Genomic DNA, 24,475 nt, shown 5'->3' with positions numbered 1-24,475 from the left:
TTTTTCATTTCTAATTTTAATGATTTGAGTCCTCTCCCTCTTTTTCTTGATGAGTCTGGCTAATGGTTTATCAATTTTGTTTATCTTCTCAAAGAACCAGCCTTTAGTTTTATTGATCTTTGCTATTGTTTTCTTTGTTTCTATTTCATTTATTTCTGCTCTGATCTTTATGATTTCTTTCTTCTGCTAACTTTGGGTTTTGTTTGTTCTTCTTTCTCTAGTTCCTTTATGTGTAAGGTTAGATTGTTTATTTGAAATTTTTCTTGTTTCTTGAGGTAGGCTTGTATAGCTATAAACTTCCCTCTTAGAACTGCTTTTGCTACATCCCATAGGTTTTGGATCGTCGTATTTTCATTGTCATTTTTCTCTAGGTATTATTTGATTTCCTCTTTGAGTTCTTCAGTGATCTCTTGGTTATTCAGTAATGTATGGTTTAGCCTCCATGTGTTTGTGTTTTTTACGTTTTTTCCCTTGTAATTCATTTCTAATCTCATAGCGTTGTGGTCAGAAAAGATGCTTGATACGATTTCAATTTTCTTAAATTTACTGTGGCTTGATTTGTGACCCAAGATGTGATCTATCCTGGAGAATGTTCCATGTGCACTTGAGAAGAAAGTGTAATCTGCTGTTTTTGGATGGAATGTCCTATAAATATCAATTAAATCTGTCTGGTCTATTGTGTCATTTAAAGCTTCTGTTTCCTTATTTATTTTCATTCTGGATGATCTGTCCATTGGTGTAAGTGAGGTGTTAAAGTCCCCTACTACAATTGTGTTACTGTTGATTTCCCCTTTTATGGTTGTTAGCATTTGCCTTATGTACTGAGGTGCTCCTATGTTGGGTGCATAAATATTTACAATTGTTATATCTTCTTCTTGGATTGATCCCTTGATCATTATGTAGTGTCCTTCTTTGTCTCTTGTAATAGTCTTTAAAGTCTATTTGATAGGAGAATTGCTACTCCAGCTTTCTTTTGATTTCCATTTGCATGGAATATCTTTTTCCATCCCCTAACTTTCAGTCTGTATGCATCCCTAGGCCTGAAGCAGGTCTCTTGTGCACAGCATATATATGGGTCTTGTTTTTCTATCCATTCAGGAAGCCTGTGTCTTTTGGTTGGAGCATTTAATCCATTCACGTTTAAGGTAATTATCGATATGTATGTTCCTATGACGATTTTCTTAATTGTTTTGGGTTTGTTTTTGTAGGTCCTTTTCTTCTCTTATGTTTCCCACTTAAAGAAGTTCCTTTAGCATTTGTTGTAGAGCTGGTGTGGTGATGCTGAATTCTCTTAGCTTTTGCTTGTCTGTAAAGCTTTTGATTTCTCCATCAAATCTGAATGAGATATTTGCTGGGTAGAGTAATCTTGGTTGTAGGTTCTTCCCTTTCATCACTTTAAGTATATCATGCCACTCCCTTCTGGCTTGTAGAGTTTCTGCTGAGAAATCAGCTGTTAACCTTACAGGAGTTCCCTTGTATGTTATTTGTCGTTTTTCCCTTGCTGCTTTCAATAATTTTTCTTTGTCTTTAATTTTTGCCAATTGATTACTGTGTGTCTTGGCATGTTTCTCCTTGGGCTTATCCTTTATGGGACTCTCTGCACTTCCTGGACTTGGGTGGCTATTTCCTTTCCCATGTTAGGGAATTTTTGACTATACTCTCTTCAAATATTTTTTCTGGTCTCTTCTCCTTCTGGGACCCCTATAATGAGAATGTTGTTGTGTTTAATGTTGTCCCAGAGTTCTCTTAGGCTGTCTTCATTTCTTTTCATTCTTTTTTCTTCATTCTGTTACACAGCAGTGAATTCTACCATTCTGTCTTTCAGGTCACTTATCTGTTCTTTTGCCTCAGTTATTCTGCTATTGATTCCTTCTAGTGTAGTTTTCATTTCAGCTATTGTATTGTTCATCTCTGTTTGTTTGTTCTTTAATTCTTCTAGGTCTTTGTTAAACATTTCTTGCATCTTCTTGATCTTTGCCTCCATTCTTTTTCCGAGGTCCTGGATCATCTTCACTATCGTTATTCTGAATTCTTTTTCTGGAAGGTTGCCTATCTCCACTTCATTTAGTTGTTTTTCTGGGGTTTTGTCTTGTTCCTTCATCTGGTACATAGTCCTCTGCCTTTTCATCTTGTCTATCTTTCTGTGAATGTGGTTTTCGTTCCACAGGCTGCAGGATTGTAGTTCTTCTTGCTTCTGCTCAGTTCCTTTGATGTTTTAAATGTGTTTTCAAGATCTCTTATGAGTTGCATGCATTTGTCTTATTGAGGAATTAATCCTCTTATTATTAGGAAGGGATCCTCTTTAGTAATACTCTTTGACTAGTAATACTCTTTAACTTAATCGTCTTTGACTTAAAGAGTCAATACTCTTCAACTTAAATACTCTAGTAATACTCTTCGGCTTAAAGTCTACTTTGTTTGATAAGTATATAGCCATACCAACTTTCTCATGCTTAAAATTTGCATGGTATGTTTTGTTTTCTACCCTTTTATTTTCAACCTGTCAGTGTCTTTATATTTAACAGTATATACTTCATCTTGCTTCTGTATTCAGTCTGTCAAACTCTGACCCTTAATTGGAATGTTTAGTCCATTTTCATTAAATGTCATTATTATATGATTGGATTTATGTCTCCCAATTGAATTGGTTATTATCCATCTCATTAGTTCTTTATTCTTTTGATTCTTCTTTCCTAACTTAAAAAAACATTTTATTGAAATATGATCGGCATAGAAAAAACTGTCCATATTTAATGTACATACTTTATGAGTTTGGAGATAAGTACACATCTGTAAAACTGTGACCACAATCTATGCCTTAGACCTATCCATTACCTCCAGAGGTTTCCTCTTACCTTCTCTTTTCTTCTTCTCCTTTTTTCTTTTTTCTTCTAGGACCACTTAACATAAGATCTATACTCTTAGCAAATTTTGAAGAATACAATACGATATTATCAACTGTAGCCTTTATGCTATACAGTAGATCTCCAGGATTTATTTACCTCACATAGCTGAAACTTTGTACCTTTTGACTAATACCTCCTTGTTTCCCCCTCCCATATATTTTCTGCCCTTTTTGGGGTGTGGGTGAACTGTGTAATTGTTAGTATTCCATTTTATATCCTGTATAGACTTTTTAAATCTTTGTGATATTTCTTGTAGTGGTTGCTCATGGTCAACCTTCTAATAATACACTACTTCATGAGCAGTATAAGAATTCCATTTGCTCCAGCCCATATTTTGTGTTCTTATGCTATAAAACCCACAGTACATATTATTATTTTTGGTGTAAATGGTCAATAATGTTTTAAAAATTATTTTAAAGTATTATACACATGTATGCACATGCATATATGCATTACTACAAAGATGAAGTCTTTTATTTTAACTATTAGCATGGATATTTACCCTTCCTGCTGGTCTTCATTCCTTCCTGCAGATCTGGGATTCAATCTGTTCTATCTGGTGTACTGTTTCCCTTCAGAAAGAAATAACTCTTTAAGTCTGAAAAGTCTTTTAGCATTTCTTGCAATGTAAGTATGCTGGAGACAACTTTTTAAAGTTTTTATGTGTCTGGAAATACCTTCATTTTGACTTCATTTTTGAAGCAACTTTGTATGGGGTATAGTATTCTAGGTTAACAATTTTTTCTTTCAGTGTTAAAAAAAAACCCATACTATTGCATTGCCTTTTGCCCTCCATTGTTTCTGGTGAGAAATGACATGTTCTTTTTCTCTGGTTGCTCTTAATATTTGATTTCCAGTAGTTTGATAGTGATGTGCTGAGTTGTGGTTTTCTTTTAACTCATCCTGCTTGAGATTTGCTGGGTTTCTTGGATTTGTGGATTTAGAAGTTTACTGACCATTATCTGCCCAAATATTTTTCTGCTCGTTTCCTTCTGTCCTCTCTTTCTGAGACTCCAATTACACATACATTAAAATGTTTGATATTTGATATTGCCTCACAGATCTCAAATTCTTTGTTTTGTTCTTTTCACTCATTTTTCCTTTTGTTTCAACTTTAAAATTGCTATTGCTCTGTCTGTAAGTTTACTGTTTTTTTCTTTGCTGAGTCTAGCCTGCCATTGAGGCCATCAATTGAGTACTTTATTTGTAATGTACTTTTTAATTTCCAGCATTTCCATTTGATTCTGTTATAGTTTCTATGTCTCTAGAAATTCCTCATCTCTTCATGCACGTTTTCCACCTTCCTACTAGGTCCTTTAGCATTTCTATCATAGTTATTTTAAAATCCCTGCCTGAAAAATTTTAAATCTGTTTCAGAGATGACTGTCTGTTTCTATTGACTGTTTCTTCTTTTGATCATAAATCATATTTTCTTGATTCTTTAGGTGTCTTGTAATTTTTTATTGATGCCAGTCATTTTATATAAAATAACAACAGAGAGTGAAGTAAAGAATGTCTACCTCCAGGAAGGGGTACTAGAATTGAGGGGCTGAGTTAAAATTTGTGCGATTGGGTCTGGGTTTTATTTATTTATTTATTTATTTATTTATTTATTTATTTATTTATTTATTTATGGCTGCATTGGGTCTTCATTGCTGCACATGGGCTTTCTCTAGTTGTGGCGAGCGGGGACTACTCTTCGTTGCGGTACGCAGGCTTCCCATTGAGGTGGCTTCTCTTGTTGCGGAGCACGGGCTCTAGGTGCACAGGCTTCAGTAGCTGTGGCTTGCGGGCTCTAGGGTGCAGGCTCAGTAGTTGTGGCGCATGGGCTTAGCTGCTCTGTGGCATGTGGGATCTTCCTGGACCAGGGCTTGAGCCCGTGTCCCCTGCATTGGCAGGCACTACCTCTCAATCACTGTGCCACCAGGGAAGTCCAAAATGACAGATATCAGATTTTTAAAAAAAATTTTAATTTTTTGGCCACACCATGCGGCATACAGGGTCTTAGTTCCCTGACAAGGGATTGAACCCGTGCCCCCTGTACTGGAAGCGCAGTCTTAACCACTGGACCACCAGGGAAGTCCCTTGGGTCTGGGTTTCATTGCAGCTTTATTTGATTGGCAAATAGATGAAAATGTTTTCAGTGTATAATCAGGACTTTCCCTTCTCTAGGCCTTGGGGATCTGAGTACTGATAAGATTCTGAGAATTCTTTGTTCTTTACAGCTTCTTTACAGGTTTCTCCCACTGCTTTATAGGTTATCAGAATTTTGAGTTATGAGGCGTCCCCCTTGCTCTCTGCTCTTGCCCCAGGCTTTTTATTCTATATAGAAAGGTTTTCCCAGAGCAGTTTCTCTCAGTTACCCTTCCCTGCCTTCGTCTCTTGGCAGTTGGAAATCCAGGGCACCTCAGACTGATTTTTCTCAGCTTTCCTGCTCTGCTCCCCACTTCCTTCCCAGATTGGCTGCCTTGAACTTGGAGGGGGCCCCACATACTTCAGGCGATATCCTCCGAGATCTCCTGTCCTGCCTCTCATCCTTTGGCGCAGTGCTCTGAGGACTCAGTGGAAGCATCGGTGGTTGGGAACAGACTGACTTTGTGGCTGGGACTCACACATGTTGTTAAAAGGCTTCTGCAGTTTCAGCTGGGTTCTCTTTATCCACAACTCTGGAGGATTCTCCCTCCTCCTGACTCTTTCCTAGAGACCAGGAGTGAGAGCAGCTGTAGGTGTCTTATCTCCCTCAAATAGCTTCTTACTTTTGGTGGTTGAACTCACTTAGGTTACTTTGCATCCTCAGCTCCAAAAAACTATGGTTTTGTAGTTTATCCAGGCTGTTTTGGTTGTTAGGGTGAGAGTGAGGCTCTCTTGTGACTTTTACACCCTAATCAGAAGCAGACTCAGCACAATATATTACCATTATTGTTTAAATCTTTCGATTTACTTTATCCACTATTGGTATATCACAGATCCATTGAAATATCCCCTGGCAATTGTGTTTCTGTCAACATGTATTTGTAGTTTTCTTACATTATGTGATTTTTGCCATATTTGGCAAATAAACCTTTTGGTTATTTTGCTCAGAAAGCAATGGATTGAATAAATAAATCCGAGAATGGTTCTTTGGCACACCCCTAAACAAACAAATGAAAACCCATAAAAACAAATAATTCTCTGGCAAATTCAGTTGATTTTACCTTTGACAATATAAAATTATTTGATTCAATGATTTGTCTTAAATTCTACTTCTTCTGCTATATCAATATTGCCAGTTCTGTTTTCTCTGTATTCATGTTTCTTTTTAATCTTCATGACCACAATCTTTTTATATTTAGCACTTTTGGGCCATTTATTTATTTTTAAAATTTTATTTATTTTATTTATTTATTTTTGGCTGTGTTGGGTCTTCCCTGCTGTGCACGGGCTTTCTCTAGTTGCGGCGAGCGCGGGCTACCCTTTGTTGCGGTGCGCGGGCTTCTCATTGTGGTGGCTTCTCTTATTGTGGAAAACGGGTTCTAGGTGTGTGGGCTTCAATGGTTGTGGCACATAGGCTCAGTAGTTGTGGCTTGCGGGCTCTAGAGCGCAGGCTCAGTAGTTGTGGCCCACGGGCTTAGTTGCTCTGCGGCATGAGATCTTCCCGGACCAGGGCTCGAACCCGCGTCCCCTGCATTGGCAGGCGGATTCCTAACCACTGTGCCACCAGGGAAGTCTGGGGCCATTTCTTTTATATTTTAGGTACAACTCTTATAAGCAGAAAAATTTTAGATTTTGTTTTTCAATTTAATCTGAGGCTTTGGAGAAATTTTAGCTGTTTATGTTTATTGTCATAATTTGATGCTTAGCATGACTTTATTGATGTATTTATCAAATATTTATTGAACACCTTTCTGGAAATAAACACATGAACAAAGCAAAATCCTTGCATGTGGGGAGATCACAGTCTAGTAAGAGAGTGTGGTAACCACCACTAACAATAACTTTAACCAGGGAACATGAAAGAGTGATGTGAAAACTGGCGCGTGAAAACTTACTCCAGAGAAAAACTGATTTTAAGTTCTAGTATATTATTCAGTCGAAATGATATGAGGATACAAAACATATGCTTGTTCCTTGTTTCTTTTTATGGTTACACGGAAGACTTTCTTCCCTATCAAGTAATATGTCGTATATATAAAGGAGTTTTCTTGGATCCTGTACTTGGCGTACCATGTTTCTGGAAGAATAATTTTATCTTTGCAACCATTGGATCAGTTTAATGTTATTTCAATGTAATTTTTGCCTAGAGGTTGAGGATAAGATATGTTATAGAATACTATTTTGTAGGCCAGTGGAGTGTTTCTGCCCTAGAAAAGAAGAATCTTTTTCATGTGAATGAACACATTTCCATCAAACAGTTAAGGCCTTTCTGATTCTGGGAGGGTGGTCTGAGGAGAGAAAAGTTAAAATGTAACTACTTCAGATAATTTGCCTCTGAAGATAGAAGAAGTTGTCTTTTACAAAACTGCTGGCCGGCTGGGTTAATGGGAGGCCTAGAAGGAGATGGCATCTGATCCTCTAGCCTGCTCAGGATGGGGCAAGAGTCTAGAGCAGTGGCTCTGTCACTGTGTCTGTTAGAAGGGATGATGGAGAATGCCTTCGGCCTGGACCTTTAGACCAAGAGCCAAGGATGAGTGAGTGTGGCATCCCTGAGTCTGTCTTCTGATAGACACCCCAGAGGCTGGCTTGGAATTCCAAGCTCTGGACTCAGGACTCTGCTGTGTTTTGCAGCTGGAGAGAGGACGCTGGCAGAACTCAGGTACTTTGCTGAGAGCAGCTGGCAGCTCAGACAAGAAAAGGAACCTGGGTTTCCCCAGTCTGGAGCAGAGCCCCCTTTTCTGGGATGAACAAATCCCCGTTCTCCCCATTCCTGACCCCCGCATGGCTGTCAGTCAGGCGTGGTGGCTGCACCGCGCCTTCATGGCCGTCCTCAGCCCCTTCCACCCATCAGACGTAGGGTCACTCAGGTGTTGTACTGAAAACGAATGGACGCCCAACATTGGAGCCAGCACCGGTTTAGAGCTCACAGTTCACAGAGTGACCAAACGTGCCAGTTTGCCTGGGACAGTCACCCTCTACACTTGGTGTTTCAGCATAATTATTAATAGCTTTCCTTTTCACTCTCAGCCGTGTCCACATTTAGACAACAAATGATATGGGCACTTTAACCGCTCATCTGTGACGAGCCCCGTTCTTTAGCTTATACTGACACCTGTAGGCATGCAAAACGGCTTTGAAGAAAATGCAAACGTGGCAGGTTTTACCCATCCTCAGTCTCCAGGATTTCTGCCCACCTCCTGAATATACCGAGAGCCCTAACTGAGGGGCATGTTCTAGAAAGTGGTCCAGGCAGGGAAAGACGTCCACTGGAAGATGCTGCACGCTCCACTACTGTGAGCGTCCAAGGGTGTACTGACACTCGGAGTAACGTTTTGATCACTCCTATTGGTGACAGGAGTCACCCTCAGCTTCAGGTGAGAATATGAGCCCAGATGGCTCTGTGAGCCGCGACAGATGTTGCCCGGGTTGGGAGGTGCGATACGTGGGGCCGGTGAACCTTGAAGCTGCAGGTGTTCACAGCTGGGGAGGCTTGAGAGGAGAGTGTAGGCAGGTCGGTTTCAAGGCCCCCCGCTCCTCTGCTGGAAATCAGGTGACCCTGGGTCTCCCTGGACCAAGAAGACACGCACAGTGGAGCGCGGATGTGAGCTGTGGTACCCGAGGGCCTCACATTCTCATCTCCCTCAGGCCCCATCATGACACCTGGATTCCAATCTGAACATCAAAAACAACACGATACACTTAAAAAAAATTAAATTCCGAGGTCAGGACAGCTTCGGGCAGGCCTAATTTGTGTGCTTGGCTGTCATAATGATGGATCTGAGACAGATTAACCTGTGGGCTCCTGAGCCTAACAGCCCTGTAGGGCCCCCTCTCCCTCCACGAAACTGCCTTTAAGGGGGGCCCCTGTCCCCCCGCCCCGAGGCCACCCCTCCCGCTGCCTGACAGCCCTGAGCCAATGGCTCCTGCGCCCGGAGAAGTGAAAATAGACCGTTGTCGAGATAAGAAAGGAGGCTTAGCAGGCGTGTTTGCCCTACTCAGAGCAAATCAGGATGGGGAAGGGAAACACAGGATGTCTGACTTCCAGCTATTCTTGTAGGATTTTACTGCAGTTCTTGTTTTTGTCTTCTTCTTATTTTTTAAATGATGTTGTAAAGTCCCTGGCAAGACAGAGACCTTGGGCTTCACCAACTTCCTTCGAAAGGGCTGGCGCTGGATTCTTCCAGACTCTGAGAAAATCTTGGCCGTGCCCCCTGACCCGCATCTTGGGGATGGTGGCGGCTGAGCGGCCTGCCTCCTGGCTGTCGCTCGCTGAATGAACAGACCATAATGAGTCAATTCTCTGCCGTCTGCTATTTAAAACAACGGGTTCCTTCCTGTTTCCTACGCGCTGACTGAGACTTCTTCTGTGTTAGGGGAAAAAAAAGGAATTCCGGGATAAAGTGGGCCCTCTGCGACTGAATGAGCCATACATCTCGGCCCGCGGCGGCACAAAAGCTCCTAACTGTTTTATCTGTACAGATGGCTCTAATTTGGTGTTGGTGGCATGACTCCGTGAGCTAATTTTCCAAATACTTGGTTCATTGAAGTGGAAGAAAAAAAAAACACAAAGCCCTTTAAGCCAAACGAGACTCCCCCAGAAAACACAAGTCCTGAATGTGTAACTGCAGCGTTGCTTCCGACGGCGCAGGAGGGGGAGTGAAAACCTCCAGGCTGCATCTGAGGGCGCCCTGGGCTCCGGTTCCTTTGCCCGCCACCCCGGGGAGATCCAGGCACCCACTGGGAGTGAGGCCCGCCCCCACCCCGCTCCCGCCACGACCCGGTCCCCGGGGGAGCTGGACCGGAGAGGGCCGAATGTGGCCTCAGATGATGGGCTGGGGTCTCAGCGATGCCACATCAGGGCCTAACTCGGGCTGCTGCTCTCTTTCTCCGGCCAAGTGTAAGGATGTAGGAGGGGCGTAACGGTGGTGAGTCTCAGCCGTACCTCCCGCGGCCGCTGCCTGGCCGCTACTGCGGCCCAATGGGCACCGACACCGTGCCGCTCCGGCCGCCCGGGGGCTGGGACTTCCTGGGGGCGACAGAGAAGCTCCGGGAGTGCTCGGAACACTGCGGGGACCTCCGACCCCTCGTGCATGCAGCAAGCGCGCTGGGCCCCGTACCGGCCGCGGGGGCTTGAGATTAGTGATTCCCACCCCCAACCCGAAGGGGCAGTCATCTCACCGCCCCAGGCAGGAGGGTAGGAGTTGCACCAGGGTCTTCACTTGCCCAGGAAGCAGGCGAGGCGTCACAAAGGAGACGCTGTAGAGCCGAGTCCTGAGGAAAGGGGGTGGGACCATATTAGGTGGAAAAGCACAGAAAAGCTGTGTGTGATATGCTTAAGAAACGGGGGCTTCCCTGGTGGCGCAGTGGTTAGGAGTCTGCCTGACAATGCAGGGGACACGGATTCGAGCCCCGGTCCGGGAAGATCCCACATGCCGCGGAGCAGCTAAGCCCGTGCACCACAACTACTGAGCCTGCGCTCTAGAGCCCGTGAGCCACAACTACTGAAGCCTGCCCGTCTAGAGCCCGTGCTCTGCAACAAGAGAAGCCACCGCAATGAGAAGCCCATGCACCACGACAAGAGTAGCCCTGCTCACTGCAACTAGAGAAAGCCCGGGCGCAGCAACAAAGACCCAACACAGCCAAATATCAATCAATCAATACATTTATTTAAAAAAACAAAAAACAGTACCTACTTTATAAGAAGAAAAAGAAATGGTGACAGTGTCAGTGTCGTCTCCCAAGTGTAAATAATCGCACATGTGAAGGAATAGATGGCCGCCGTCTACATACATGTGCGTGTGTGTGCACGTGGGTGTTCACGGGGGGGGGCAGGGGGAGGAATATAGGACACAAGGCTTTGCCAGGTAGGCTGGAACCAGACTGAGAAAAACCTGTTGGCAAAGAAAAGCCTAGAAAAGTTTTCAAAGTCTCGAAATAGGTAAGAGTTGGCTAGAAGGAAACAACCAGACAGGTATTTCTAAAGCTCATCGTGGATACTGTCTGGGGAAGGGCTGGAGGGGTGCAGATGAGAAGGTGGCCGCTCGGGCTGAGGGGAGGGCAGTGGCCGTGGAGGCACAGCTAGCGGCCAGGCTGGAGCTGGACAGCAGGGGCAGCAGGGAAGGCAGGGGTCAGTGACCCTCAGACCCCTGGTTCGGGCAGAGGGAGGGGCTGGACGCGCACTGGGTGCTGAACACAGGAAGCAGCAGGGCAGGGCAAGCAAGTGGGTTCAATGTCGTTGAATCGAGGTTCACAGGGGCAGCGGGACCAAGCCCATCCCGGGGTCGCTGGGCTTGTAAACCTAGTGGAGGGCAAGGCAGGGCCCTGGAGGCAGGGCAAGGTCTCAGCAGCGGGGAGGGGAGGCCAGGAAGGAAGCCGGAACCGCCGGAGGAGACAGATGCTGGGGCCGAGCGGGGCGCAGAGCCCGCCCGGGGGTGGCGGCGGGGGCACGGGCTCCCAGCCACGGCCACGCGGCCCTCCTGCTTCTCCGCTCAGGTTTGGGCATCTGGACTCAGGGGGCTGGTGGGAGGGCGCAGGCACGGGGCCAGGGGCGGGCACGGGGAGGGACGTGTGTCCCCCCGACATGCTCACCCACACTCGGACCCCGAGGCCAGGTCCACATCCCGGGCCTGAGCTCTGGCTCCTGGTTTCAGGAGGGTCCCCCTCAATGGGGTGGGAGTGAGGGCTGGAGGGCCCAGTCTCCAGGGAAGGGCGGGCACTTTCTACCATGACTCTCTCAGGACACAGGGCTCCCCCCTTTTCTCAGGGGCGTGGAGCGCAGGGGGCAGGTCCTCACAGGGAGAGGAAAGGGGAGAAGATGGTAGTTTGGACAAAGCAGAATGGCCCGAACCAGGGGGAGCTGGGAGCCCCCGCTGCGGTGGGAGCACGCCCTTCCTCTGGCCCCACTGAAGGGCCACAGGCCTTTGCGAGAAAGGGTGACCTCGGAGAAGACTTCAAAGAATAGAAGGAGGACGGGCACCCTGGCGGGGTCTCTGCTCCCTCCCCTCCAACAGCCGGATGGGCCGCCACGTCTGGATGAGGCCGGACCACCTACTCGAGACAGGGGCAGAGTGGGTGCAGGGCTGCTCTCCAGCTGGGATGGGAGAGAGAGGTGCAGGGAGGCCACAGAGGACTGGAAGGTCAGGTCTGAGCCACCCTGGAGGCGTCTCCGGCAGCCAAGAATGAGGTCGGGGAGAGGCCGGTGGCCAGGTGGCCAGGAAAGTCCGAGGCGTGAGCCAACACCCAAGGGTTGTGTGCACAAGGAAGGGAACAGAAAGCCAGTCCTGGGATGCAGCTGTGGGCGGGAGGCTGGCGGTCAGGGTACCCCACTGAATTCACCGAGAGCCACGATCACACGCCAGTGGAGACGCTGGCCTCCTCCGTGGTCGGGGAGAAAAGAGCAAGGAGCTCTAGCTCGGTCTGGGGGATGAATAAGGGTGGAGTTAGAATGAGCTCAAAAGAGCAACGAAGCTGGTCAAGCCATTAGGCTGGTGCCTCTCGGCGACACTGGGGGCCCTCACTCTCTGATGAGAGTAGCTTAGTCGCCTACAGGACTCACTGGGCACACGTGCTCCCTGAGGAATTCCCTGCACGACGGGGGGACCTCTGCCCCAAGCTTGTGGTCTGAAGGAGAAACCCTGGATCCCTTCAGAGAGGCTGGGGGAGCCTCCCGCCCCAGGGGCCGGCACCCAGTAAGGAACCAGCACTGCTGAGGCCCCCCCAGACTGCTTCACACGTACAGGAGCCAAAAGGGCGCCCACATTTCAGGGCCTTCTAAGCCGTTTTGTGTGTGTACGTGTGGACCACTGGACCGCTTTGTCAGTTTGGTGAAGCCTATAGATATCTTCCCAGAAATGTGTGTGTTTTTTGAAAAATAAAAGGCATCTTTTGTGTGTGTGTGTTATTTTTAAATGGATAAACTAGAACACTAGATTAAAATTCATACTCAAATATAGTTATTAAAGTATAAAAATCGTGATAATTTAATATGTACACCTCTTAATTAACCCATTATTTAATAAGATATAGGGGGAGGTTTCATAACCACCATCCTTTTGAAGTAGTGATGAGTATAAGTGATATTTTGATATAGGCAAAATAACTGTATTATGATGTGAAAATATCTGATTTCTTTTACAAATACTGCCAGTACTGATGTGACTTATTGACTACACTTATTATTGAAGAAAGTGCTAAGTTTAGAGAAAATAAAGATGTAAATGTTTTTCCCATCCAGGTTCACAGTGCTCTTGAATTCTATCTAAGGCCCCTCTGGGGATGCTGGACCTCTATTAAGAGCCTCTGTTTATCGTATAAAGCCGTGGAGATTTGGGGGTCCGTATGTTCCAACAGCAGCGATAACATTAATTATCCTAACACATCCGTTGGTCTTATTTGGCCTGGAAGGGGCACCATCCCTATACAAGGAGCTCGACCTTCACATCATCTTATTGTGGAGGCTGAATAATGCCCCCCAAAAATGCCCATGTCCTCATGCCCAGAATTATGAGGATGTGACCTTATATGGCAAAAGAGACTTTGCAGCTGTGATTAAATTAAGGATTTTGAGATGGAGAGATTATTCTGGATGATCCAGATGGGCCCAAAGTTATCACAAGGAGACCAGGGACCCCCCTCCTGGTGGTCCAGTGCTTAGGACTCTCTGGGTTCAATAATCCCTGGTCAGGGAACTAAGGATCCTGCGAGCCGCGGGGCGTGGCCAAAAACAAAATAAAAAAGAAGGAAACTGGACAGGAGTGGGGATGTGATGACGGAGGCAAGAGGTTGGAGTGATGTGAGAAGAGGCCACGAGTCAAGGGACGCAGGTGGCTTCTAGAGGTTGTGGGGGGCTCCCTGAAGGCTCCAGAAGGAACTCAGCCCTGCTGACGCGTTGGTGATAGGCTTCCGACCTCCAGTACCATCATAAATCTGGGTCGTTTTAAGCCACTATGTCTGTGGTAATTTATCACAGCGGCAGGAAGCGAATACGCTTACATAAGACGCATCATCCCAAGACATTTTGTGGAGGTGCCCTGTGTGCGTGAAGTGCTGTGGTCTCACTCACAAGCTGAGCGACTTTTTACACTTTCTACTCTGTGTAGCCACCCCGGAGCCAGGATATGGAGCAGCGCGGCTCCCAGAAGCTTCCCTCAGGGTCCCTCCCGGGCAGCAGCCCCGTGGACCCCTCTTCTGACCTCAGTTCGTCTGCTGGTAAATAGGTGGAATCGTGCCTCACACACTGTCTGCTTCTTTCACTCAGCGTTGCATCTGCGAGATGCATCTTCGTTGCCGCTTCTCGATGTCCGTGTTCAGTTTAGTCCTTTTATCAGCTTGGTAGGAAATTATTTTATTTATTCATTTATGTTGAAGTATAGTTGATTTGCAATGTAGAGTTTTAGGTGTACAGCACAGTGATTAAGTTATACATACATGTATATCTATTTCTTTCAGATTCTTTTCCCTTACAGGTGATTACAGCACACTGAGTAGAGTTCCCTGTGCTACACAGTAGGTCCGTGTTGGTTATCTGTTTTATACACAGGAGCGTGTATATGTTAATCCCCAACTCCTAATTTACGCCCGCCCCCCAGGAAATTCTTACAACCTTGCCCCCAGAAAAAGGTGGAAATAGAGACACTGTCCTCTACTTCCCCAGTTTCATGGCTGCCCTGAAATGGACTCCAGCCCTCAGATCGCGTCCTCGTTCCTCCCCCCAGAGACCAGGGCCTTGCTCAGCGGCCACAGGGGTAGCTATCTGGACTTGGGTTTGTCTCCCTCCAGGACCCCTCTGACACCATTGCCTGAGCTTTTTGTGGTGAAGGTTGTCTTCAACACCAGAAGGTCCTGGGGACCTTTTATGTTCTCTGTCCTTCCTGCCGCCTCTGACCTTTCACGTAGGGTAACCCTACCCAACCCCCCGGAACCACCCTGCACTTTGTCCCCTTCTCTCTGTCCTCCATCTGAGCCCTCCCCAGGGAGTCCCCTAGTCCCTCCCCACTTTGGCAACATTTCTTTAAGGCAACAGTCACCCTGACCTTTCCAAGAATCCACCCAGAGGGTCCCTCACTCTGCGAGGTGACATCTTCATTGTATACAGCCAGGGAAGCCTCACGGTGGGGGGGGGGGTGGCCCTTCCTGCCCCCTCGCCCCCGCTCAGGGTCCCCTCTGGCCTCGGCTCTGCCTGGAGAGGGTCCTCGCTGGGCCATGGGCCCCCCAGCCTGCGGCTTCCGGTTGCCAGAGCGACTCAGTGTGGCCGCGCTGGGGGTTGGTTGGCGGGACAGCAGAAGAAGACGTTTCCGGAGCCGCAGGGCCTGGGCCCGGAGTCCAGGGGGACGGGCCTGCTGCCGGACAGGCAGTCACCGCCCTCAGCCCCCGGTCGGCACCCTCGCCCACTGGCAATTCGCTGCTTCTGTTCTTAAGATCAAAATATCCTATTCATTCCTAATAAAGCTGATGGGTGAATTCGGCCCTCGATCTGCAGTCAGGAGGGTTGCCAGTATCCCTCACCCCCTAGTTTATTTTATTGTTTAATTTTTATTTTGTTTTGGGGTACAGTTGATGTACATGTTGTGTTAGTTTCAGGTGTACAGCAAAGTGAATCGGTTATACACATACACGTATCCACTCTTTTTCAGATTCTTTTCCCAAATAGGCTATTACAGAATATTGAGTTCCCTGTGCTCTACAGTAGGCCCTTGTTGGTTATCTATTTTATACGTAGTAATGTGTTTATTTTATTTTATTTTGTTTTAAGCTTATTTATTTCTTTTTATTTTTTCCAGACGCGAAATCCAGTTTTAAACCATTTTTTTATGGCAGTGTACTTGATTTGCAACGTTGTGTTAGTTTCAGGTGTACAGCAAAGTAATTCAGTTATACATACATATATATACCTATTCTTTTTCAGAGTCTTTTCCATTATAGGTTGTTACAGGATATTGAATGTAGTTCCCTGTGCTCTACAGTTGGTCCTTGTTGTTTATCTATTTTACGTATAGTAGTGTATTTCTGATAATCCCAAACTCCTACAAGAAATCCAGTTTTAGAGCTGTGGCCGTAGAGAATTTTGCATTATTCCTAGTGTTTCTCAAGCACTTTTTTTTTATGTCCAGCATTGACAAGAGTCTATTTTTATTTGTTTATTTTCTGGCTGCGCCGCGCGGCTTGCGGCATCTCAGTTCCCTGATCAGGGATTGAACCCAGGCCACAGCAGTGAAAGCCCGGAATCCTAACCACTAGGCCACCAGGGAGCTCCTATTTTTAATTTTTAAAATTTTAATTCCATTTTTAAAGGTTACTTTCCATTTACAGTTATGACAAAACATTGGCTGTCTTCCCCGTGTTGTACTGATACAGTAGTCCCCGAGCCTGTCTTACACCCAGTAGTCTGGGCCCTCCCCTCTCCCACCCCGTGTTGCCCCGCCCCCTCCCCACTGTAATGGCTAGTTTGTTCTCTAGATCTGCCTCACTCCCTCTTTTCATTGAACTGACTCCCCGCAAACTTCCAACCGGCCCGTGTGAGAAAGAACTACGGCCTGTGATTTGAGAATACGGGTCACAACCCAAACGGGGAGACGCAGGGAGAGTCAGGGGGGCCTTTACGAGTTTTATTTAGGGGATGACGGGGGTAGAACAGAAGAAGGGAAGCAGCTCTACCCGTGGGCATCTCCCCCTCCCTCTAAGAAACTCCCCCGCGCCAGGACCACGGACAAACCCCTCCCTGGAAGACAGCCTGCAGGGTTCTGTTTCACAAGCCGCTCCCAGGTTGCAGAGGCAGGCGCCTGCCTCCTTCTGCCGTCCTCGCCTCCTGGGAGTTCAGGTGCCTTGGCCTCATCAAGGTTTCAAATAAGAAAGATTTGTCGTCCTTGCCCTCGTTAGTTCTTTTTTTTTTCTTAAAGAAAAATGAGCTCAAGAAAGAGAAGTCTGTGCATAAGAACGTCTCTAGGCCGGGCTGGAGAGGCTAGGAAGGAAAGCTACCTAGGATTCATTCTTATAAACATCATAATAAATAACACGGATTTCAACAGACGGCTATAAATAACATCTAATGTTTGCACTCAACAGTTTCAGCTCTCAGGTGATGGCCTGGGACAAGTGGCCGCCCGGTCCTGCCCTGCTGGCTCGCCGCCCGGTCACCTAAGCCTCCCTGTTTTCAGAGGTTGTTTTCTGCATCTCTCTCAGAGACTGTAGGCGCACCAGCCCCTCCCTCGCTGCCCCGGGCGATCTTGGGGACCTGCCCCTTGGTGGGAGGACATCTGACAGGGAGGCCACTGGGTTACCGGTTTCCTTCCTCAGCGACTCACAGGCCCGCAGCCTCGCAGATGTGCTCCCTGGGTTTGTTTTGATAGCTTGTTTAAAAAACAGTTCCTATCCACCAGCTGTTCAGATAATCAGATTCCAAGTGGCAACCAACTGGGATTACTATGGCGGCTGTTTACCCTGACCAGCATGGCTCAGCTGGAAGATATGGGCCTGGGTTGGGGGTCCCCTTTCTTGTGCTTGTGATTGCTGCCCAGATTGGCCGTAAGGAAGCCTCCTTTTCCGCTTTCCTCCCCTGGGAGCCCTGCGTTCCCCGGGGAGACAACGACGAGGGGCAGGGATCTGAGGGAAGCTTCGGGAACGTGGGTGTTCTTGGCATCGGTGACCCTCACCCCATATCAGACCGTTTCACCGTCAGTACTGGGACTTTGTGTCCCCACTTGTGCAGGGTTGGAGGGAAAGCCTGGCTCAGAGGTTGAGCGTGTCCTCTGAGCTCTCCCTCCGGTGCCCCAAACCTTCCAGGCCTAAAATCAAACTTCCCACGTGCCCACCCAGCCCTAGCACCCCTACCCTCTTCCCTCAGCGTGCAGACGGCACCCACTGCTCCCCACGCACCCACACCAGGCCTGCTGTCCCCCCGGCTTTCCTGTCCCTTGACCCCCAAAGTCAGGGATTTGCCAAGCCTGGCTGAGTTTCCTGGGGCCTTTTCTTCCTCTGCCTCTATGCCTTCTTTCCCATCTCCACTGCCTCTGCCCACAGGTGCCCCGTCACCTGTCCCTTTCAGGTGCCCCGTCACCTGTCCCTTTCACCGTGGCAGGAACTTTCCATCACTGTCCCAGCCATCTTTCCTCCTCTTCAACTGCACCCTCCCACCACTGCTAGGCCCGGCTTCCTAACGCTGCCCTCTGTTGTCACTTACCTGCTCAAACCCCCTTAGCCCCTGCCCGCTGTGTGCAGCTTGGAGCGACGGGACCTTGTCTGCCATCCCAGGCCCTCGGCACCCTGGTTCCAACCTCACCTGATCTCCCTCTTTTGCTCGGTCCTGCTCTCTCCCCCTGTCTTGTCAAGCTCACATCTGTGCTTTCCAGCAGGGCTGATTCCAGGGGCTGCCCCTCCCTTGACAGACTCCATGAACGCACTTCCTGGAGTTGTACGGCCTGTGTGACAAGGGGGCCTCCGGGCCTTTGCCCATGCTGCTTCCTTGTTCTGGAGGGCCGTCCTCCCCCAGTTGCCTGTGAAAGCCAAACAATTCTTCAAATGTCACTTCTTCCATGAAGCCTTCGGTGATCATCATTGCTTGAAAGGGTAGCTCATGTTCACGGATCTCTGAAAAAAAATGTACCTTACGCTTATAATTTTCTTTGTATTTCAGATTTTGCTTAGAACACAAACCTCCATAAAGACTATTGATTACTTTCCTGTATATCGTTTGCTGTGCCTAGCGCTGGGCCTGGCACATAGTAAGTGCTCCGTAAGTTTTTGTTGGACGAATGAAAGAATGAATGACTTATGTTGGGCTTGGCTCCACCCCAGCTCACTGTTCACCTCTGGTTGCATTTAAATTCAGGTACATGGCCTCTCCTCGTGCTTATTTACTACTAGAAGCAGAGAAGGATTGAGTCGAACCCTAAAGATGGTCCCTCCATTACCCAGACTCACTTAATGCGAAGCAGCGATTCTCAGGCACGTGAGTCCACAGAATACTAACTGGTCCAGTGCTTTGCAAACCATCGCTCAGAACGCTGGGCCCCAGGATATGTCTCCAGGGCACGGGGGTCCGGGGGGCAGAGGGCTGTGGATGAGGGAGCGTTGTGCCCCTGCCCCACTTCAACAGGTCAGCTCTACTTGTCTCTGTGTCACACCTTGAGGTCTGGTAGAAGCTCTATTCAACCAGAGGCCCCCCGAAATTTTTTTAGGAAAAACAGAAACTAAAAAATATATATATGTAGTTCAACCGGGTAGCCATCTTACAAGAAGTGCCTGTCCAAACGTATTTGTAAGGCCCTTAAAGCACATCCCGCAGTATCCAATCCAGAGCAGTCCCCCACTGCAAAGAGTCATCGGGTCCAAGTGGCCCCTTTGTCCAGGGAAAGAGCAGGAGGGTGGGAATCAGTGCCAGGCCTTAGCTCGGCTCTGCCACGAACAGGTCGTGTAACTTACACCAAGTGCTTTCCCTCCCTAGACTCTGCAGCTCATTTACAAGTGCAAGTGGGGGGTGGCCCCCCTTGGGAAGGCTGGGCTGCACAGTGGTTAGGGGGCGTCCCGGGTGAGCCTGATGGGGGCGGGGGCCGCTGGGAGAGGCGCACCAGGGCAGGAGTGCCAAGTGCTGGGCGCCCCGGTCTCCGGCGAGCCTGTGGATCTGGGAGGCCCACTCCAGCTCTGTCACTGAGAGACTGACTCAGCTGGCAGCCGTAGGGCCCGGTTGCCGGGGGAAATGCTGTCGGCACATTTATTCTGGGTTTGGATATTTAAAGAGCTGGGTGTGTGGCACGACATTTCGGAAGTGCTTGGGGAGGGAGGGGTTGCGGACCAGGGCTTTTTTTTTAACCGTTAGAGATATCCTGTCCTGATCTCTCGGGTCCACAAAGAGTGATTTTCTTCCCTAAGAATCGGACGTGGGTTCTGCCCATTGTGTCTACCTGGCTGTGCAGCCTGGCAGGAAGCAGGTGGCCCAAGGTGGGACCTGGCTGCCGTGGGTCCCCATCCCAGTGCCACCCTGCCCCCTGGACGAGAAGCCTGGCAGTGGCCCCCGAGGTACCGGGAAGGAGGTAGAGCGGTGGTCTGGTTCCCCAAGGGCACCTGGGCAGCGCCATCCTCCACCTGGCGTGACACGATGGAGTGGCCTGGGCCCTCAGGAGTCTTGGGGCCCGGGTGACAGCACAGGGCCCCCGGGGACGCTGGGAGCGCGGGCTTCCTCTTCCTCACGGGCTGTTTGCACTGGCTCCGGAAACGCTGGCTGAAAGCTGGGACTTTGCGTCATTTTTTACTATTTGAACGGCCTCTTTGGGCTGCTTTTAGGAAGGTGGTTCTTTTGTCCCTTTTCTCACTCAGGATGTTGTTGCCAATAGATTTCCTCACAGACGCTGTCTGCTGCCTTTGTTTTCCTTTCCAGATGCATATGGAGAAATCTTCCAGAACTGAGGCCCCCGTCAGCAAATTGCACCTGTGGTGCAGTGAGTGGCACAGGGTAATGCTTCTCTCATGACATTTATTGTTTTCATTTCTGCTCACAGAGGTCATTTTGTCCACATGCTCATGGTAGCACATTTGAGAAACAGAGGAAATAAATATAGGTGATATAGGAGGGAAATTAGTACCATCTGTAGTTCCAGCCAGAGATCTACGCTTGGCAATCTGGCGTTGGTTTTTTTTTTAATTGGGCTCGTCCTGCACACAGTGTAACGGAACTGGCGTCTCACGCCCCGCACTGTAGCGTCAGCAATGCACCCTGCCCTCGGAGCCTTGTGGGTGCAGATTACAAGCCTCTGTGGCTCTCCTTTAGCTCTGCCACCAGCAAAGCAACATCCGAGACGTTAGCCCGCGTTAAGGAGGAAGGAGGACAGGAGAGCCGCCCCGCGTGATCCGTGTTTGTATGTAGAGCTGAGACGGGTGGGATTGCGGGTGACTTTTATTCTATCATCGTTATCTTCTTTCTCTTCTAGAGTTCGCACGTTTTTCTGTAACAGACCTGAGAGTAGAGGCAGGTGATGTGATCCGAGGTGCAAGCGCAGTCCTGCCTCCCAACCAGGTGAGTTTCTTGGCTGCCCTGGGCCTCAATTTCCTCACCTCTAAAGGGTGGACGCTGATGCTACCTACCTCACAGGTACATTTTGAAGGTCAGGTGTAGGTGAAATGATGCATTAGAAGCCCAGTGAAGGCCCAGGGATGGGAACAATTGTGGCTTTACAGTATAATCCTACAAATTCTAGAAGTTACAGGATTATAGGCTGAATTATGTCCCCAAAACATTCATCTGTTGACGTCCTAACCCCTAGGAGCTCAGAATGTGAAAGGATTTGGAGACAGGGGTCTTTACAAGGGTAATTACATGAAAATGAAGTCCCTAGGGTGGACCCTAATCCCATGTGACTGGTGTCCTTAAAAGAAGAGTTGGTTAGGATGCAGACGCACATGGAGGGAAGACCACCTGAGGACACAGGGAGAAGACGGCATCTCCAAGCCAAGGAGGGAGCCTCGAAAGGAACCATCCCTGCCGACACCCTGACCTTGGACTTCCAGCCTCCGAACGGTGAGAAAATAACTTCTGTTGTTTAAGCCTCCAGCCCTTGGTCCTCTGTGATGGCCGCCCACGTGAACTGACCACAGGTCCTTAACTGGAATATCGGTGTCACCGTTGTTCATTGTCTGAATCTCCACCCTGAGGTCCTTACCATCTAAGCACGCTGCTGAGAGAGCTCGTCTGAGCAGGACACGGCCCCGGCCCCCTTCCCACTCCTGGAGCCCCTCATCTTCCCAGGGGCCCTGCTCTCCTTCTTCCCAGGACCGTCTCTCCCAGGTGACGGCTCTCGACGCCCCTGGAGGGAATTTGCTCCTTGCCCTTTCGGGAGCCTCACTCCGCCGTTTCCCGCCCAAGATGTCCCTCTGGAGGGCACATCTGCCCTTCAATGAGGTGGATTTAAAACTCTCCAAATACCAACAGGAGACTGTGTTCGAGCCTGCTCCACTGGGATCACCAACACGATGGTCTCTTAGGGTGGGTTTTTTTTTTTAATGTCTAACTTTATTTATTTATTCTTAACTTTGAAAATGTTTGGTGTGGTAAGAACACTTCACATGAGATCTACCCACTTAACAAAATTTTGTTTTTGTTTTTGATTTTGTTTCTTTGGCTGCACGGCACAGCTTGTGGGATCTTAGCTCCCTGACCAGGGATTGAACTCGGGCCCCGGCAGTGAAAGCTCTGAGTCCTAACCACTGGACCACCAGGGAATTCCCAGCAAAATTTTAAGTCTATAATCCATCATTGTTTTTTTAAATTTATTTTAATTTTTATTGACGTAGAGTTGATTTACAATGTTGTGTTACTTTCTGCTGTACAACAAAGTGCTTCAGTTATATATATATATTCTTTTCCATTATGGTCTGTTATAGGATATTGGATATAGTTCCCTGTGCTCTACAGTAGGTCCTTGTTGTTGTTTATCTATTTTTATCTATAGTAGTTTGTATCTGTTAATCTCAAATTCCTAATTTACTCCTCCACCACCCCCCTCCCCCTCGGCAACCACAAGTCTGTTCTCTATGTCTGTAAGTCTGTCTCTGTTCCGTAAATAAAGTCATTGGTGTCGACACGTATCGTGTATCATGTAAGTGACATCATCTGGTTGTAATCCACGACTGCTGACTATTGGTACAGTGTCGTACAGCAGATACTTAGAGCTCGTTCATCTCATTTGACTGAAACTTTATGCCTATCGATCAGTAATTCCCCATAATTCCCCTCTCTTTCCAGTCCCTGGCAACCAGCATTGCACTCTGATTCTATGAATGTGACCTTTTAATTTCAGATACCTCATGTAAGTGGAACCATGTCTTTCTGTGACTTGCTTATTCACTGAGAGTAATGTCCTCAAGGTTCACCCATGTTGTCCCATTTTGCACAATTTCTTTCTTTTTAAGGTTTGAATGGTGTTCCATCGTACTCCTCTATCATATTTCTTTATCTGTTCACCTATCGATGGACATTTAGGTCGCTTCCGCATCTTGACTATTGTGAGTGACGTCATAATGAATACAGGAGTGCTAATACCTCTTTGAGATCCTGAATTCAATTCATTTGGATAAATACCCATTAGTGGGATTGCAGGGTAGGATTCTGAAGATACAGAGAGGAGATCCCTGGAGCTGTGCCTGCAGTGCTTCCTCAGGTTACAAAGGCACCGCTAGCCCTGCGCTGGGAGCACAGGAAAGTGGTTGGGGGTGAGGTTATTTTTGTCTTGCAAACTGCAGGCCAGGTCTTTCTCCTGGGCCAGGGAGTTAACCAGTGCACCTCGTCTGCTAAGTCATCCCCTGTTTTCTCAGGAGACAGTCTTATAAATCTGGCTAATAACTCCCATTTCATTTCCCCAAACTCCGTTAGAGGCAAGTTATAATGAAGCTCAAATACTCGCCAGGTTATTCACGGGAAAGACCTTTGGCTTTTAAAAAATGCATTTTAGGTGGCCAGATTAATCTAGCGGCACATTACAGTGCAGCCCTGCTGAAGTTCTGCGGGAGATCCCTGGCACCCGGCATTGTACCTTGCACAGTGCTGCCAGGAGCGTGAACTATCTTTACAGGAAGAGGCGAGAATTAATATGTCAGATGGAAAAGACCCACTGGCAGCACCCGATGAAAACCCAGGACCCTCGTTCCTTGTCAAGGTTCTTCAAGGTTAGAGTCATAATCCCACGACTGAGGACCAAGCACCCTCGGCCGGCCGCTCCCCGAGAAGGGCACCGGGCAGAGCAGCAGAGAATTTACGCGCTGCCTCCCTCCATCTGGCCCTGCTCGCCTACAGCCTTGGAGAGAGGCACCTCCCTAGATGCGTAACTTACGGCAGCCACGTGGAAAACAACATGCTGATCTCATTCCTTTCATTACCTCCCTGGCAGAGCAAGTTAATCAAAAAAAAGGTATGATCGCTGCTTTGTGTTCACTTAAGAGGTTGATTTGCAATGTAAATATATGCATTTGTATGGTATATACATCAATATAAAAGTAATAATAACGATGATGGTATCTATCACTAAATGAGCTCCGGACCCTGGGGAAGGATAACTACACAGATTATCTATAACCCCACGAAGCCAACATTATTCAGTTCATTTTATTGATGGAGAAACCGAGGCTCAGAGTGGTTAAGGAACTTGCCCAAGGTCACACAGCTGCTATGTGACGGGATTCAACCTAAGTTATAAGGTAGTATTTGTGGCAGGGTGAACCAAAGCTTCTCTCTGAACACTCGGCCCCAATCCCACTTGATCCCCACCAAGGTCAAGGGAAGAACTTGGGCATGAGAGATAGACAGGCCCCTGTTCATTGTTGTGTATATGAGGAAGCTGAGGACTGTAATGGGGAGAAGATCATATCTGCCTCCAAGAAATGCAATGTTATTAAGACACAAGTAGGTTAAGAGTGAGAGGATGAAAAAAGCTATGCTATGCTAGTCAGTAATCAAA

General features: G+C 47.8%; 1 long non-coding RNA gene across 6 annotated transcripts in view; it reads left to right on the top strand.

The window, feature by feature from the left end:
• Positions 1–23,621, top strand: part of LOC132594440 (uncharacterized) — a 47,345-nt gene extending 23,724 nt beyond the window's left edge. For 2 of the 6 annotated variants that reach the window (XR_011377282.1, XR_011377281.1), the window contains exons 2-7: positions 18,667–18,754; positions 18,862–18,977; positions 20,407–20,481; positions 20,957–21,042; positions 21,400–22,008; positions 22,158–23,621. This is a non-coding gene — a long non-coding RNA (uncharacterized lncRNA). The other 4 variants (XR_011377280.1, XR_009560646.1, XR_011377283.1 and 1 more) reach the window with 4 other exon arrangements.
• Positions 23,622–24,475: the final 854 nt, after the last annotated feature.

The sequence above is a fragment of the Globicephala melas genome, chromosome 2 (assembly GCF_963455315.2).
Source record: "Globicephala melas chromosome 2, mGloMel1.2, whole genome shotgun sequence".
In the NCBI taxonomy this organism is placed as follows: Eukaryota; Metazoa; Chordata; class Mammalia; order Artiodactyla; family Delphinidae; genus Globicephala; species Globicephala melas.
Note: the sequence above shows the minus strand (reverse complement) of the source record. Positions and strands in the feature narration are given on the sequence as shown.